General features: G+C 54.0%; 1 pseudogene across 1 annotated transcript in view; it reads right to left on the minus strand.

Annotated features, from left to right (window-relative positions):
• Positions 1-16,845, minus strand: part of LOC308057365 (hydrocephalus-inducing protein homolog) — a 251,878-nt pseudogene that overhangs the window by 192,139 nt on the left and 42,894 nt on the right. The window contains exons 18-22 of the transcript in view: positions 8,639-8,877; positions 6,018-6,273; positions 4,772-4,915; positions 2,875-3,018; positions 1,734-2,047 (exon numbers count right to left, since the gene is read on the minus strand). The product of the transcript in view is annotated as a hydrocephalus-inducing protein homolog (transcript). The remainder of the gene's footprint in view (positions 1-1,733; positions 2,048-2,874; positions 3,019-4,771; positions 4,916-6,017; positions 6,274-8,638; positions 8,878-16,845) is intronic.

Raw genomic sequence — 16,845 nt, forward strand, 5'->3', positions numbered from 1 at the left:
CCAGCCCTGACATGGAGAATCACATGGTGTCTGCCGAGGGACCCAGAGCGAGCACATTACTGCTTAATTAACATGCAGAGCAGAAAAGGGAGCTGTCCTAACGTCCACAGCACTAACGAGCCAGCAAAGGGGCTATGCCAAACCCTCTGGAGCAGGGGCTGCTATCCTGCCAGATGCTCAGGACCCTCAGCTGCTACCAACTCAGAGCTGGGTGACTCAGCGTCTGCCGGAAGAACCTGCAGGCTCAGGTCCAGCAAAGCCAACTTAAGTGGAGATGGGGGAATTAAAAGCTGAAAACTGATTCAGCAGTCACATTTCCAAAACCCTAAAAAAAAAAAAAAAAAAAAGAAAAAAAAAAAGAGTCGATACAAACAGGCAACTGGCCAATAAGTGGCCCCAGAGGAAATTCATTCCACACAGGCTTTGCTCCAATGTGTGTGTTTCTCTGTTATCATAAAATATATGCATTGTTCTATCATCAACGTTAGATTTTTCCCTTAGCTTGTAATTAAACCCTAATCTAATTTACCAGGAGATGACAGGGGCTTCCGAGCAAAGCTTACAGCCCTGTTACTCTTTCCCTGTCCACCTCCTTGCACCTGCTTTTGCAGACTTTCCCCTGCGTTTTAGGGTCTGTTCTTGAAGGCGCCGCGCATGAAGGGCCACACCAGACTGGCCGTTACCTGGTAAGACCCCGCTGTGAACGGGCTACCCCAGTGTCCACAGCTTCTCCCCCAAGCCCTCCTCACCGCCATGGCTAATGCCAGTGCCCAGTCTCCTCTAAGCCAAATTCCAACTCCCTAAACAAAACTGTTTATTTATGATCTCTGTTATTTGCAATAGCAGCACTTCAATGCGCAGTGGTTAACTTTGCTCGGTTTCCCAGGGCATTATGGAAAAAACAGTTGCTACTGTCATTAAAACCGCCCAGACTAGGCTTCTGTACTACGCAGAGAGGCCACAGCGGGAGGAACTGCTAGAAATGTGTTTATAGATGTGCTGCAGCACCACTGCAAGAGTGCTCTTGGGCTTGGAAACCACTGACCAGGGCTGGATGCCCTGCCTCCCAAGGATGCTCAGACAAGCGCTCCCACCGACACCTGCAGCTGGACCTACAGCCCCAGCAGAACCTGCCGTTTTGGTGAAAAATGCTGAATCAACTGCACATCGCATTCACAAAACAGCTAACAGACAAAAACTCCCTTCTCCAGGGTGGTGTTTGCCTCAGGCCACCAGGGTCTGCGAGCACAGCTCTCCACAGCAGCTTTCCTTCCCGGGGAACCAGTACGGGAGCTACAGCAAAGCAGCAGCAAGGGACCGGGGCAGCAGCAGGTCCTTCTGGTGGCAGCGCCTATGTAGGTTCTTAGGATGAAATGACAACGTACAGGGTCGGCAGGGATGGAAAACCGGTGATGTTACCGTCCACGTGCCTAAGCGTGGCTTTGTAGCTCCAGAGGCACAGCAGGACTCCAGGGTATGGGCTAAGCAAAAAGCGTTAGTAGTGTCATACAGCCCCAGCTCGGCTGGAGAACAGGGTCTCCCCCCCAGCGTCCAGCTGGCGGAGATCACCTTTTCCCTGAGCATCTAGCCTGACCACGGCTGGCAGGTGTTATTCCCACCAGGGAGAGCTGACAGCTGCTTGCCAGATCCCAGGCAAACGGCCTGGGTCTTCGCCAGGTACAGACAGGACACTAGGAAGAGGAGCTTCAAGGAGAGGGCAACGGTGCACATACCTCAGCTGGCTCGTGTGGCCGCCCGTCAGGAACGACCAGTGGTACCGGACGAGAAGCGGGCTGCAGTTGGTCATCTCAATGTAACGCTCCACCTCAGTGTCATTCAAGATGCACCCAAAGTCCACGGCCATAGTCTGGAACTGGAGATTGGGGAAGAAGACTTCTCCCCGAACAGTGACCTGCTCCTCGCGAGGATGCTCGAGCAGCTGTATCTTCAGAGCCTTCTCTGCCACCCAGCTATTCAGATGCTCCTCGTGAGCAGGGTTAAATCCGATGGAGAAATGACGTTCCTCCCCTACCTCCAGCTTCATTGGCTGCAAGGAGATTAAAAAGATCAAACACCAGCGTAATGAAGTCCAAGGCTGGATAGCATGGAACATGTCAATGTCTTAAAGCATGACCTCAGCGTGGGCTTCTCAGCCCACCCTGCACGTTCTTTACAGCGAGTGCCTGACTGCAAGCACCACGCTCTCCTCAGACTATTGCAGGCTCACGTTTCTGTGCTTTGCATCGATACCAGGGGGAAATAAATATTGTCCTACTGAATTCTGGACCCACAGAGGCTCTGTGCTAAACACACAGCCAAACCAGCACTCCGGCAAGCCAGGGCTGCTGCCCTGACTCCAGAGAAACTCCTTTATCCTCACAGCACAAGTGCACCGGCACGGCAGCCTCAGCCTCGCAGGGGCCAGTCACCGGCACGGCACAGGAACGGTGCCCGCACCTCCACCAGCACGTGTCCAGCACAGCCCACGTCCAGCACCTTCCACCACCGACAGGGCAGGTGCCAGGCGACAGCGGGAGGAGCATCCTCAGCCTTCCCGAAGGCAGAGCTGCCCTCACAGAGAGCAAGCTGCTCTTGAGGTTGGCTGAGGACGGCTGCTGCAAGTCCCAGGAGATACCTTTACTCCATGGCTTGCCCAGCCCTAGGTGCCTGCTCCCTTCTCCTCATGGCTTTGAGCCACGAAGTATCTTCCCAACTCGGGTATTTTTGTTTCTTCCAGCAGCTCGCTTCAGATCTGATTGAGTTGGGGCCAGGCTACTGCTGACTCTGCAGAAGACACTGCCAGAGGACTTCCCAACAGGAACGCACCGCCACATCCCTCCTCCTCAAAGCCCACCGCGGGAAGGTCCTGCTCACCTGGACATCTGCAGGGAGGGGCTGCTGGGCCGCATCACAGACTCTGAAGGGTTGATCTAAGGCCAGGACGACGCTCAGCGGCAGGGAGGACATGTTTTTTAAAGAAAGAGGCTTATGCTGTAGGGTGAGGACGTCACTGGGTAGCTACAGAAAGAGGAGACAAGAAACAAACAACCTGAAGTGGCCACGCACCTCCCTTCCCTTCCGACGCATTTCAGAGTTTTCAACCCCAAAATTGCACACATCTCTTAGTCACTGTCTGTATTAGTTTCTACCCTTCTACAAGGTTTTTCTTTCAGAACGTCAGGTGCTTTTCACGTTTAGAAACCACAGCATCCCCCAGGGGGCAGGGAAACAGTCTCACATACAGACGAGGGAACAGCACCTTGAGAGGAGGCAGCTGCTTGACCAAGGTCAAAAGCAGAAAGTGAACCCAGAGCGCTTGTCTCCAGTTTACCCTCTCTTGGGCAGAATGGCACAAGACGATTTTCACCCCCAGTCATTTCCTACAGCCTTAGTGGCTCCAGGAGCCTCACAAAAGCAGGGATGCTAGTCAGAAGAGAAAAGCAAGCAGGATTTGGCCTGGAGCAGAGAGCCTGCAGTAGCCTAAGGTTAGCTTGGAACATTTACACGCACAAACAGCCAGCTAGAAACCTCAACGGTCTGGTTGCAACGTGTGTCCTGCTGTCCCTGCTCCAGTGACAAAGTGTCTGTAGCCTCACCGTTAAGCTCAGCCTAAGCTATTTCTTTCTGTTTATGCATCGCTCTGGCCTTCCTGCAGGGTTCACATCAACTAGGCAGCGGTTGGGAAACTAGTTCTGGCTGTATCGATATCCAACAGCTGCAGCGTCATAGCACTCGATAAACTAGAGCACAGGGCATCAAGCAGAACACAGGCAGACATCAGGAACAGCTGAAAAGCTTCTCATTAAGTGTGAACCACCCGCTCACAGGATTTTGTGCTTCTCTGGAAGCCTGGGAACCAGAGGAGAGGCCTGAAAATACAGAAACTAAATAATGAACCATCTTCTCTGTTTCAGACACCGCGTGGGAGAGGGAAAGATGATGGAGGAGTCAGGACCCAGAGACTAAAGGGCTCCTGTTTTGCATCGGTGTTGTCATCACTGCAGCTGAGGGATGACTGCAGGTCCTTTGAAGGAGGTGAGGCTGAGGGAAACGCAAAGAGCCAGCATCCATGCCAAGAGCAGGGAAGGCAGAGAGACAAAAGATGACAGTTTTCCTTCACCAGCCTGAGGAATTGGCAGGAAGCTCCATTCTTCTCAGCTTCCCTGCAGGATCGGTGTTCAGACATCCCCATGCCTTGGAGGAGCCTCAAAAACCTCCCTTCATCTTGACTACACAAATGCGTGTCTCTCTGCAAGTGGCTACGATCCCCCCTCAGCGCAGCAGCTGCAATCTCAGCGTTACTTCGCTGAAGTCAGAAAACCATCTCATCGCTAAGAACATCCTCACTTACTTCACAAAGCACCTCAGGAAGGGCGAGGAGGGGTTTAGCATCGCTCAGCTGCAGCGATCGGCTCTCCCCCCGGCAGCCCCAGCGCACAAGGCGGCTGTGCAACAGCCACGCTGCGCTCGCGGGTCCCACTGCCTCACCTGTGCCCTTGGCGCAGCAGCTCCATCCTGCCTCCACCTCGAGAAGGGCAGAGCTGTGACTGTCCCCGACCCCAGGGCAGCAAAATCACCATCTCGGCGGTAGAACCATCTCGTGGTAACGGCCAAAGCTTGCTCTGGCTCGAATCGATAGCTGAAGCCCCGTGGACTTGGGGAAGCGGTTTAACCGTCCCCATCCCCCCCGTGTTTAACAGGCACGCACACCCTGCAGGCTTTCGGCCATCAGCCACGCTCTTCAATGCCAGGATGCAATCCTGAGACTTACCTTCTCCACCCGGAATGCGATTTCTCTGGTAGACACTTGCAGAACGGGATCAACGAACTCACACGTGACGTCCACCTGCATTATCTGTGCCTTCCCCGCCTTGCTCCCCACCACGGCGTGACACAGCAGCCGCTCCTTCACCACCTGCATGCAAGAGTCACGCGTCACCCAAGCAGGTGCTGGCAGGGCATCCACAAAACACGCTGCAGTTGCTAGCCACCCAACCACGGACCCTATTCCTGCCGCAACTTACAGCCACTGCCCTCCTCAATAGCCCCCTCCTCTTGTTATGCTGCATCCTGTTTATGAGGGCACTCAGCTAGGTGAGCGATCAAGCCTTCTGCAAGCTGCCACTGAGGCAACCCTTGCAAGCACCTTTCAGATCATTAGGAACAGCAGGAGCTTCCTGAAGATTCATTCCACATTTGCTTAAACACCTGGGCCCAGCGGTCCCAGAGCCAAGGAACGTACACCAGGGTTAGCTGGCAGCTCCTCTGCAGAGTGGGATTTCCCCTGGCCTGGAAAGAAGGGCCCGGGGGGGAGAACACCCCGTGACCCTGCTGAGCTGCCACCCAAGGGTGCTGCCAGACCCGGCTGCCCTTGGGACACCAAGGCTGGCTGAGAGTCTGGGGTGAGCTGGTATGGAAATACCGACAACAAGTCAAGCTGTCAATTATAACGGTCCCTGGGAACACTTTCCCACGTGGATGAACGTCACTCTGACCATCAGGGCTGGCACGCACTGTTTTTCTCCTCCAGGACTCAGCGCTAGACAAGCCTCTGCCCATGTTTGTCTGCAGAGGAAAAATGATGCTGCTCTCGGACTCTCCCTCTCTTCACAGGTTTAGTGCTTGGGTTTTTTTAACTCACTCTTTTCACCACATCTATGACCTCACATGTTTTCATTTATTTACAGCCTCTGCTCCTAGCCTAAGTGTAACTTATTTTCTCCGCCCTTCCTTTCTGCCTCAGCACATGACACCCTGTAACCTGCCCTCTGCTTCTGAAGCAGCAACATTCCCTTCAGCCAGCATTTTGGTACCAGCGAGCTGGGTTTATGGTGACTATGGAAACACTGATGGTGGCCAGCAAGGAAAGCAGCCGGTGCTGCCATGGTAACTTGTGGCATTAAAACAGTTTCTGGAAAGCGCTTGCTCCTTTTCCCAAGGCAAATGTCAAGGGGTCGGAAGAAGCCCCAGCGGAGGTGACCTGGTGGGGAGGGCGCAGCCCTCGTGGGGCAACTCACCTGGGGAGTGCTGGAGGAGCCTTCCAGCACCATCTCCACAGTCTTGCCCGGCATCAGCTCTGTCCTCAGTGGTTGAAGCTTAAACACAGGGCAGGCAGGTTTGGGGCTCTGGAAGGAATCTGTGCCCTTGGTGTTACTGACGGCACGGAGACGGTCACGATGGCTGAACATGGGGAAGCCTTCTGTTGACCAACACAGCTGGTGGGTGCGTCGTCCTCTGTTTGTCACCTTGAAATGGTAACAGCAGCGATCAAAGCTAGAAGAAGAGATGGAAAACGTTATGGGGGCTGCTATTTCCCAGCGGTCACCCAGCTTCAGCACCCCAATGGCGTTATCTGACCGCACGCTCAGCAATAATACCACCTCTGAAAAGGCTGACCTAGCTCGAAGCTTCAGCCAAAGCCAGACCCCGGCTGGCCCTAAGTTCAGCAGCCAGCAGCTGGTCAGTTTGTGTACAGCAAGGAAAAGCTTCGCAAAGATCCGTCACCTCAGGTACTCGTGAGCAGAGCATCACCCTTTGGTGCTCAGCACCCAGAGGGTTTTCCCAAGGTGCGTCCTGCAGGTCTCCCTGCACCAGGCACGAAGCTGGTCTGACCTGGCTGCAGGTGGGTGGACGAGCAGCTCTGCTGCCATTTCACCTGCTCCTGGGGAGCTGCTGCCTCAGGTGGCTTCCTCTGAAGATGCTACTGGGGAGCTGGCAGGGTGCAGAGACTCATCTGGAGATCTGGGCACCAGTTATCCCACCGCCGGGGCCCATCTTACCCCCCCTCCTCACTCCCCCATCTCTTAGGGAGCATCCAGCTCTCCCTGCCCCCAACGCATCAGCTGAACAGGGCAGCTGGTTTTGTGTCTTAGGAAGGTAAATGCACTGTGAGAACGCAGGATCAGCATAAGCTTCCCCCAAGACAAACACAGCAACAAGACCCGGTCTACCAGCTGAGGGAATGGAGTGACAACAAGAGATTGATCACTACAGCTAGATATAAACCAAAACGAATATTCAATGGAAATTGGTTCCATTATGTAAAGAAACACTAACTGCAGGCCAGCGTGGAATAATTATTCTACCCTCTATAAATCTGAGCACCACCAGGAACAGAATTGTTCCTACAACAATTATGGGGTTTTTGAAAGGTACAGAACACGTGTCTTGCAAAATGCACGTCTGCCACAAGCAGCTAAACACCAACACAGAAGTGACAGATTAGAACAAACGAGTCTTTGAAACACACTTTACAAATGATGTGTACAAGGCTTAGTATGAACCGGTTTTCTGTTGTGGACAGCGGCAGATGAAGGCTGGGGGAAGCTCTGGGTAGGTGCCTGATTTGTGGCTCTGGGAAAGCCCACCTCATCTGGGATGTCACCTGGGTCCCCCCAGCTCACCTGGTGGCAGCTCTGCACCCACTGCCAACGGCGGCTCCCAACTAGCTTGCGGGCAAAGACACGAAGGGGGGCAGAGGACAATGACACCAATCCCACCCACGCTCTCCCCTCCACTGTGCAGCCCATCTGTGGCTGCACAGAGCACAGGGCACGCTGGCCAAGTGCCAATCTCCCTGTAACGTCCCTGCTTACCTGGGGGGCTTGTGGGTGCATATTTAACACACGCCAACACCCCACCCCACCCCCATTAATCTAGCCTAAATGCTTAAGGCAGCATCAACCTCCTCTTTCTAGCCCAAAATTTAGGTATCGGAGCACTGTGGAGCCTCTTTGCAGCCAGCAAAAGGAACAGGCACTTGGAGAAGAGTATTATTCTCGTCCCAAGAGGACTCCGACAGCAACAGCGCTTTGAAAAGGCTTATTTTTTCTCCCATTTGTAAGAATGTAGCCAGTTTCAGACACACGCACTAGGATCCGTGAATGCCCCCTTCCGAGCTAAGCTCTTTCAGGTAGCACATGCAATTTATCCCACCCAACCTCAGCCAACTTCTCCTCTTCTCCCGCTCAGAGCTGCTCCTGCAGGCACCCTTGCTCGCTTCTGCCTCGGGCTGCCGCCGCCGCAGTGCTGGCAGACCGCAAGGAACGCGGGCAGGGGAAACGAGGGAAGAGCGAGCGCCTCTAATAAAGAGCGGCCCAGCAGGGGAACCGGGGAAGACGAGCAGACTGATGGATGATACAGGGCAAAGAAACTCTGCAGCTCCTCCAGGACTCCCAGGCAGAAGGGAAATAAACCAGCACCATTAATTCAGTCGAGGAGTTGCTAACAAGCTACCACCAAGGTTTTCCACTCTTGCGAGAGAATAGTCCATAGCGAGTGGAAAGGTAAGCAACGTTATTGCAAACAGAAATATGTTTATACTTGTAATGTAGCATTTTCCAGCAGGAGGCTTCTGAGACCTGCTGTTTTCCTCCAGCTCATTCTTTGATAAAGTACAGAAATAAATATATTCCAACTAAAAACAAATCGGGGACAATCTAGCAACTGGTTTCCATTTTGGTCGTTTCTGAGGGTATCTAACAACTTTCAAACGGCCATAGAACACTCCTAAAGGAGTTCCTGTGGCTTCGGTGAAGCAGAGCCAGGACCTCGAGCACTGAAGAACAACTAGCCTGAAGGACTACAGCAAAACTCCTTGCCGAGCCCATGTGGGAAGCGGGAGCCGAGAGATCCCTACCTGAAGTGGAGGCCCAAGTTGAGCTCTGGAGCAATGGGTTTGTCGGTGACAATCGTTGTGCCCGTGCCAACAGCCTGGACAGGGATGACGTAGGTGTGGCTGTTCTCTATGGACACCTTCACCTCATCCTCAAATCTCTCGGTGTCGTCCAAGTTTGCTATGATGGCCACAGACACCTCGCTCTCGGGGGGGATCACTCCTTTACTGGGTTCAATCCTCCAGCGCGAGCGTTTGCCAGCCTGTAAGATGAGCCAAACAGTAACTCAGGATGGAAACCATGGACACTGGTCTCCTGCGGGATGCAGAAAAAGGATTAAAGACATGAGGGTAAAAACCATGAAGGCTTCCTTTCCCCAACTCGGAGCTACAGTGCCTGGAAACAGCACCCGTGCAGGAGCTCATACAACCTCTATTTTACCCTCCCTTAACAGACTCACTTTGTTAACCCAGCTTTGTCTGACCCAAGGGATGCTCACCCTCAGGAGAATGCTATTGTCCCTCCAGCCTCCCTCTTGGAGGGCACACCCAGGGAAGCCACTTGATATCTCCTGGCTTCCCGACAACGGCGGCCGGCTCTGCCGTAAAGGCTGCAGGCCAGAGGAAGCCAGGACTGCTCCAGTCCCCCCGCAGCAGCCACACGGCTGGGGGATACTGCTGAGACCCCAAAGAATAACTTTGCAAAAGCGGTTGATAAAACCCCAAAGTCTTCTTTCCCAAGAGTCAGGCTTCTCAACAGCCCCTCAAGGGCTGCAGCCCTCTGTTCCCACGGATCATCACCTGCAGTGAGGTGCCCCAAGGCCCTCTGCTTTGGCAAAGTCAGCTCTAAGTGTTTATAGCAGGGCAGCAAAACAAGAAGCAGAAAGAAAACCACAAGACATGTGCCCTGTGGGCACGGCCTGGGCTTCCCAAGCACTCTTTTCCTCTGGTTCCTCACGGGCCTCCCTCTACGGATGGGGCAACAGAGGTGCTGGACCCCTCCAGCCCACCTAAAGCCACATTCACAAGGAGCAAGCTCGCAGAAGAGAAATGCACGCAGTGCTCCCGGGCCAGCAGGAAATGCACTGGGATGCAGACACGTGGCTTTCAAGTGTCCGTCACAGCATCGGTGCTACATGCATCACAGTTCAGCGCTGTGTTTGGGATGGCAGGCACCACTCATCCAAAACTCTACAGTACTGTCGAGAAGAGGGTTACTTTCCTTTTCTTTTTCTTTTTTTTTTCCCTTTAAATAGAAAACAACGGTGTGCTCAGAGGCCTGACATGATAAAAGCAAGTGCTCGATCCAGGTGAAGTTAGCTCGAGCTTCCGTCCGTCAGGCTGGCAGCTCTGAGCTCTAACAGGACACCAGCCAGCCCAAGGGAGAAGAGCAGCAGAAAACCAAGCAGCACTTTGAAGTCACAGAAACATTTAAAATAACACCCCAAAATGACCTCTGCTGACAAGGTGAAGGCTAGCTGGAGGCCAGGGAAGCGATAACTTGCTGAGCATTCAGGGTCCCAGCAGCAAGCGTAGGTGCTCCAGCTACGCTAACTCCTTAGGCTGGCTGTGCCCTCCATGTAGAGCAGGTCAGGGCTGCATGCCTGCATCCCGTAACAGAGTGTGCCAAAGGCATCAAAACGATTCCGGGCACCAGCAACATTTATACACTCAGCTCCATTTCATTTGTCCTCTAGGGCTTCAAAAAAAGAGTCTTGAAAAAAATTTCTAAAAAAGCAAGATGAGACTGGGATGGAGGCAGGTGGCTGCCACGGGGTAAACACTGGGGCCTCACTGACCACGGAGGATTCCCACCAACCCTCCCCTGTGGTCCCTGCAGCTGGTCGCTGGCCTCGGAGGCATCGGCTGCGCTGCCGCCAGCCAAGGGCTACCCAGCCAGCTCATTCACACCGAGCCAGTGGGCGTCAGGTTTTCACTGACGTTAATGTACAACTTCTCCTCCGATTCACGCTGACACAGGGTAGCTTGCTTGAAAAGGAGACCCGATAGCGCTGCTCCAGAGGTGAATCTGCAAGTCTGCTATCTGACAAAGCTCATTTATCACAGCTTGGCAACAAGCCGGGCAGGAAATTGTACCCAAGGAACTATTACTGAGGAATAATGACAGGCTGTCTCGATGGAGCCAGACTCGCAGTGTCCCGGGGTGACCCAGCGCAGACCCACCGTGCCCTGCCAGGCCAACAGCCCACTCCGGAGGAGCACGATTTGCATCGCGTCCTCATCCTTTCCGTTAGCATCTGGTGTGGGTCCCAGGGGCAGCACAGTGCACCACTGAACAGGAGACCTGCCAGGACCAAAAGGCTCTGCCGGACCAGCTCCGCTCAGGTTTTTAGGTCAGCTTCTGCCTACACCGGTCCAGGCTGTGTCCCAGAGACAAGAAATCCCTTGGGAACACGCTAAAAGCATCCATCCCCCTGCTCTGAAGGCCAAAATCTAACTTCTGACAAGATCCCTGCTCCTCGCTTAGGCTTGAATGCTCCAGAACACGATGCAATAGCTGCACGTGCTGGGCAGACAAAGACAGCGGCTATTTCTGTCCCTGCAGGAGCTTGTACCACTGGACGCCAGAGTCAGAGCGCCAGGCAAGGGCTGGCATCAACCGCTTCGAGAAGCTCAGCGCTGAGATCGTTAGCTTCTCCTGGGACAGATTTCATTGGGAATAAGAGCTGCCAACGTTTGCTTCTAGCGGGCATCAGCGCGCATCAGAGATGGACGGCTGGATGGCTGCCCCAAGGGATGGCTGAGGAGCCACCACGCTGCCCTCTGCAAGTTACTTTGAGCCCGTTAAGTGAAGTCATCTGGTCATTCCGGCCTTGCACGAGTGAAAGAAGCAGCAGAACTCAACATGAAAAATGCGGCTGTACTTTACCAAGCCATAGCTCTGGCGAGAGAGTGCTCACACCTTGTCAGGCGGATCCACCGACCCCGGTGGGGGTCACGCACGAAAGGGAAATAACCCCCCGCCACATCAGCTGCGCACGGAGCCTTGTCCCAGGGGCTTTAGCTGTCCTAAGGGGCGGGAGCCTGTGCTCTTCATAGCAGAGTGACTCCTCACCCACACAAACGGCCAGTGGCAGAAAGAGCCCAGAAGCACCCTAAGGCCCACAGGGTGGGGATCAGAGCACAAGGCTGGCCGGATGCTCCCACCAGCCACCAGCCTCCTCCTGGCACCTCGGCACCAGCATCTCCTCAGCAAAATCAGGGGGACCGCTTTGGTTGAGCCTCTGCCCCAGAGCACCAGCAAGGAGATGTTTTGTGAAATCGAGGCAGAGCCTCTAAAGCCAGTAAAAAAAAAAAAAAAAAGAAGAAAAAAAAAAGAATTAAAGTGTGGCACTCACTGCCACCAACAACGGAGCCCAATTTGTCACACTTGCTTCAGCTAACAGCAGCTGCTGAGTGAGCCAACGAAGCTTGTCTCCATTTGTGTCCCCTGGCCATTGCTCAGCCCTCCAGGTCCCATCTGCCCTCCCCGCTGGGCTGGGGAGACCAGTGCCACCACTCTGCACATTGGGGCTCTCCAGCCAGGACACGGACACGGCTTGGCCAGCTGCTGCCAAGCACAGGATTGAACAACCAAAATCCTCCTGCTTTTCCCTTGGGAAGAGAGCTCAGCTGAGTCACTCTGGCCTGTAGCAGCGTAACTGCTTTGAAGACTTCTACCCTTCTTGAACCCTGTTGGCCAGCGGGTGCAGCACAACGTGACAAGTTCCCTTTTCCTAGATGAGCAGAGTAACAATTTCTTCCATTACTGAAACACAGCAATTTTGAAAGACCATGAACCCATAGAAGATACCGGATGCCATAAAATCCAAACTCTTCCCTAAGGCCAGGTTTCAGGCACCTTTTCCAAGGTCTCCTCCAAACCTTTGCTCCCCCTTTTAAGGCCCACGTGCCCTGGACCTAAGCCTGAGTGACACTGGGAGGGACACAGCCTTCTACCTTCCTTGGCTTTTGGTACAACCCCTCACCAGCATGAGATTGGACGCTCCTGGCCACGAGCCATGTTCACGACTGATGCTGTGTGTTTCCAGGCCCTGTCAGCTACAACAAAGGGCTCCGGCAAAACCAAACTGGGTGGAAATGCACAAACTGGTACTGCTGTATAAGCAAAACACAGCCTTTAAACCCAAACCAAGGGTTTCATTCTAAAGGTGAGCTTTTGGAGCACCATGAGGCTCTGGTGGGACAGCTCAGGAAAGAGTTAAGCCTATCCATCTTCAAAACTTCTGCTCACCTTGGAAGAGGCCACATATGCAGGGCTAGTGCTGCCCGTACCCTGGAAAGTTAATTTAACCCTGATTTCTAAACAGCACTGCAGATATCATGAGAAGGGCGCAGCACTGTCTGCCTCTGTCTCACTATGAGCAAACACTGACAGGCTGGATAATTATTCAGCTGCTTTGGGGGCGGGGGGAGTGATTTACAGTAGATTTGAAAACCACCCTCTTGCTGATTGAAGTCTGCTCCGACTTCAGCGAGAGTAGCAGGGGAGAACTGCAGACAATGCTGATGTGCTCTTCAAAGCCTTCACTGCCCGCAACCTGCACCATTTGCTCAGAGAGCAACAGAATCGCCCGTCAGCCAGACCCAGAAACAGAGTCACTAAAGCAGCATCGGCACCGTTTGGAAGTTTATCTCCGTGTTTTGCGGTCTTTCCATATGGCCATTGCATTAATAAAAGCAATGTCATCAAAAGCTTGAGGGAATAAGCAATGAAATTAGTAAATGAAACAAATCCTGCACTACAGGGGAGCAGAGAGTATGGGAACTGTGTGTTCTGCCCTTGCTTACACCGCACCTGACCAACAGCCTTTATACGCTGCCTGAAAAATCCATGGAGTTATCCACAGCAAATACCAGTGACAAGATAACCAGGTACAGCTTTTTTTAAAAAAAACAAAACCAACCAACCAAATCTTGGTCTAAGTTGAATGTGGCAGCAGCTCATCCCTGGGAACGCAGAAGGGGATCTGCACTGAGCCACCAGGCACCCTCCTGAAGACAACCCAGCTGGCTGTACAAGCACTGCTGGAAACCAGGCAGCAGGGAGCTTCACCTGGAGCACAGGGCTCTGGATCAGGGAGCTCAGGGCTCAGGCTGAAGGAGACAGCACCCCGCATTACGACTGTCATGAGACGAGGAAACCCCAAGGAAGGTTTTCTCTCTCCTCCTTGTTACAAGGCACTGGGAAACCATTTGCCACCCTGCGGTAGCACATAACAGACCCAGCACGGGGGTTATGCAGGCAGAAGAAAGCTGCCACTGATTAAGAAAAATTACACCCTAGGCCTGTCTTTTCTTTCCTGATCACAGAGACGTGATACGCAGCTGCCTTCTGTGATGCCAAGAGATGACAACCTTAGCAATCACACAAAAGATACCTGAGAAGACAGCATGACAAAGAACAAGTAGGAAATGATCTAAGAACGATGCTTTTCCCTTTCTGCAGGGAGAGCAAACACTTCCATCAGGCCATAACAAGCCTTTGGCACTTGTCAATACGGCAAAAATCAGACACTTCAGAAGGCAGGAAAAGAAAATGACAGCGGAGCAAGGAGGAGAAACAGCCGCTTTTGTCAGCAGGTTACATCAACCCCCAGCTAAGCTGCAACAGCTCCTTCATGTTGACCCATTGCTCCAGTCATTTTTACCCAAGACAGACACAAATCCCCCCCTCGCTGGATCCAGAGGATTCCCTAGCAGGCTGGGCTGCCTGGCAGCTGGGAAAGCAATCTGACAGGGAAAAGCACACCCGACAGACACAGGATTCACTGGGTGAGCACAGGACGACACACTGGTCCCAAGGGTCGCAGATCTGCAGACACCCTGGCAAGCAGGGATAAGCCAACCGAGGATGCAGGTATGCAGTCCCTACACCCCTCTTCCCACCCAAAAAGCCCCATCTCAACACACAGATTTGGCGGGTTTTTATTTATTTTCTTCTGGTGGCAGAGATGCTCCCTGCTGCTCCCTGCAACTGAGAACAGAACAGACACAACTCACCCAGCAGAGAGGAGAGGGGTACAGGGAAGCTGGTGCCTGAGGGGAACTGCAAGTAATTCCTGAAGTCACTATCCCAAAGTGAAGTTCACCACAAATCATCCTGGCTTGCTCAGGTAATGATCTTGTCTCCCCCAAAGCGAGCAGCAAGCTTGCCTTAACAGGAAGAGCAATTTTCACTCGACGGTTAAGAGTACCATCGAGGTGGCAGCACGGCCATCTGCATTACAGCATTTTCCTTTTCTGTTTCAAACAAGACACCAGCCTTTCATTTGCCCTGTGGCTGCCTCTTCAGTTAACCTCATTCAGTTTGTCAAGCTGCCGGTCAGTGCGCATAACATTCCCGATGCAACGCTCCTGTGAAAATTTCAGCCAATAACTCGCTCTTTCAAGTGGAGACCATGATCTCTGAGCCTCACAGCCACCGTTTGCAGATTGGCCAACAAATGGGAGACAGGGAAATGACGGCTCACCACCCTGCAGCAACCTCCAAGCAGGAATCAGAGCAGCGGCTTTGGCGCTTTACAGGACACAAGGCTTGGGTTCAGGGACACGGGGGAATGAAGGATGCCCGTGTCACCCATCAGCAGGGCTAAGGCACAGCCCAGCCTGCTCCGCTCTCAGATGGACACGTGTGCATCACCCTGACACCCGACTGCATCTCGGGCTTTATCTCCACAATTATTCAGTCCCCTCTGCTTCCCGTCAAGGAGCTGCCAGGCAGCGTAAGGCAGCCAAGGGCAAAACTTCAACTGGGGCAGCAAAAGAGCAGCAGAGCAGGCAGCTGCTGAGGGCCAGGGCGCAGCTCGGGCACATCTCGCCCACGCCCGCGCTGCTCCCATCAGGCAGCCTCAGCAGCACCGTGCCCGGAGTCTGGCTGAAGAGCCCTTGGTGAAGCGGCTGACGGAGCAGGTTCCCAGGACCTGCCTCCTGGCACGTCTCCATGAGAGCAGCAGCTGCCCTGAAAAGCAGAGATGCTCACCATGGGGGAACTCGGCCCCGTGGAGTCAGCAGGAGGGATCACCACACACACACAGAGTAACAGAGCAGCTGGGGCTGGCGAGACCTCTGGAGACCATCTGGTCCAAGCCACTGCTCAAGCAGAGCCCGTCTTCATTGCAGGGAAAGAAACCGTCCCTGAGCCGCCGCGTATTACTGCCCTAGTGATCGATCAGCCCCAGGATTGGCAGGGATGGCGGTGAAGCACGACAGGCTTTATTGCCCAGTCCCATGGGTTAGGGCCCTGAGGCAACGGAGGGGCAGATGTACCCTGCAAGCCCCCCGGCGACACCGCGAGCTGCCCGGGGAGGAGGGAAGGCATTGCACCGGGGCAGCAGGACCCGAACAGCTCTGCGGGTCACTGCCTGCGACAGGCATGCAAACCCATCATTTCAACACCAGTACCAGCCATCCCTGGTGGCTTGCTCTCGCCACAGATGGCAAGCGGGTTTTCATGGTGGATTCAAAGAAAGCTGCCCTGGGAATCCCTCCCCCACTTGGAGGTTACCTTTGTCCCCCAAACAGCTGGAAAAGCCGCAAGGAGGAAATTCGCCCCCCTCCTCCTTGGCCCAGGGGGCTGAGCCTGGCCTCTCGCACGCTGCCTGATGCTTTACCCGCAGACCCAGCCAAGCCCACAGAGCCAGGCCTGGGTGAACCAGCTCCACAAACCCAACACACCCAGCGTGGAGCAGAACAAACCTCCCCCCAACCCTGTTTTTAAGCCCCTCACAGATCCCACCTCCAGTGAGCGGCACATCCCACCCAGCCTCTGCACAGGAGCCCTCCCTGGCTGCACCAGCCCTGCCCCCCCTGCCAGGGCAGCGACCCAACCTCCTCCTGCCACCTGCCACGCAGCTTGTCAGCTGCGGCCTCCATCAGTTAAACAGCCTTTCCCTGCGGCTGGCCCCCGGAGATGCTCTGCAACGCGACGGAGCCCACAGACTCTGTAGCTACACAACCCTTACCGTTCTGTGTTTGTGCAACGCCACAGCTGGTCGGGTCCCCAGCAGGTGTGAAACTCACCTCACCACAAGCAGGCCGAGGACAAACTTCACACCCCAGACTCTGTCACAAACAGCAGTCTGACACAAAGCAAACGCAGACCTAATGGGGAAAGCGTCGGGAAATCCATGCCCTTCCAGGAGCAAAGGGCCACAGGGGCCTCTTGATCTCTGAGCTCCAAAGACACGACTCTCCGTTAAATACCGTCC

The sequence above is a fragment of the Falco punctatus genome (assembly GCF_963210335.1).
Source record: "Falco punctatus genome assembly, contig: scaffold_28, whole genome shotgun sequence".
In the NCBI taxonomy this organism is placed as follows: Eukaryota; Metazoa; Chordata; class Aves; order Falconiformes; family Falconidae; genus Falco; species Falco punctatus.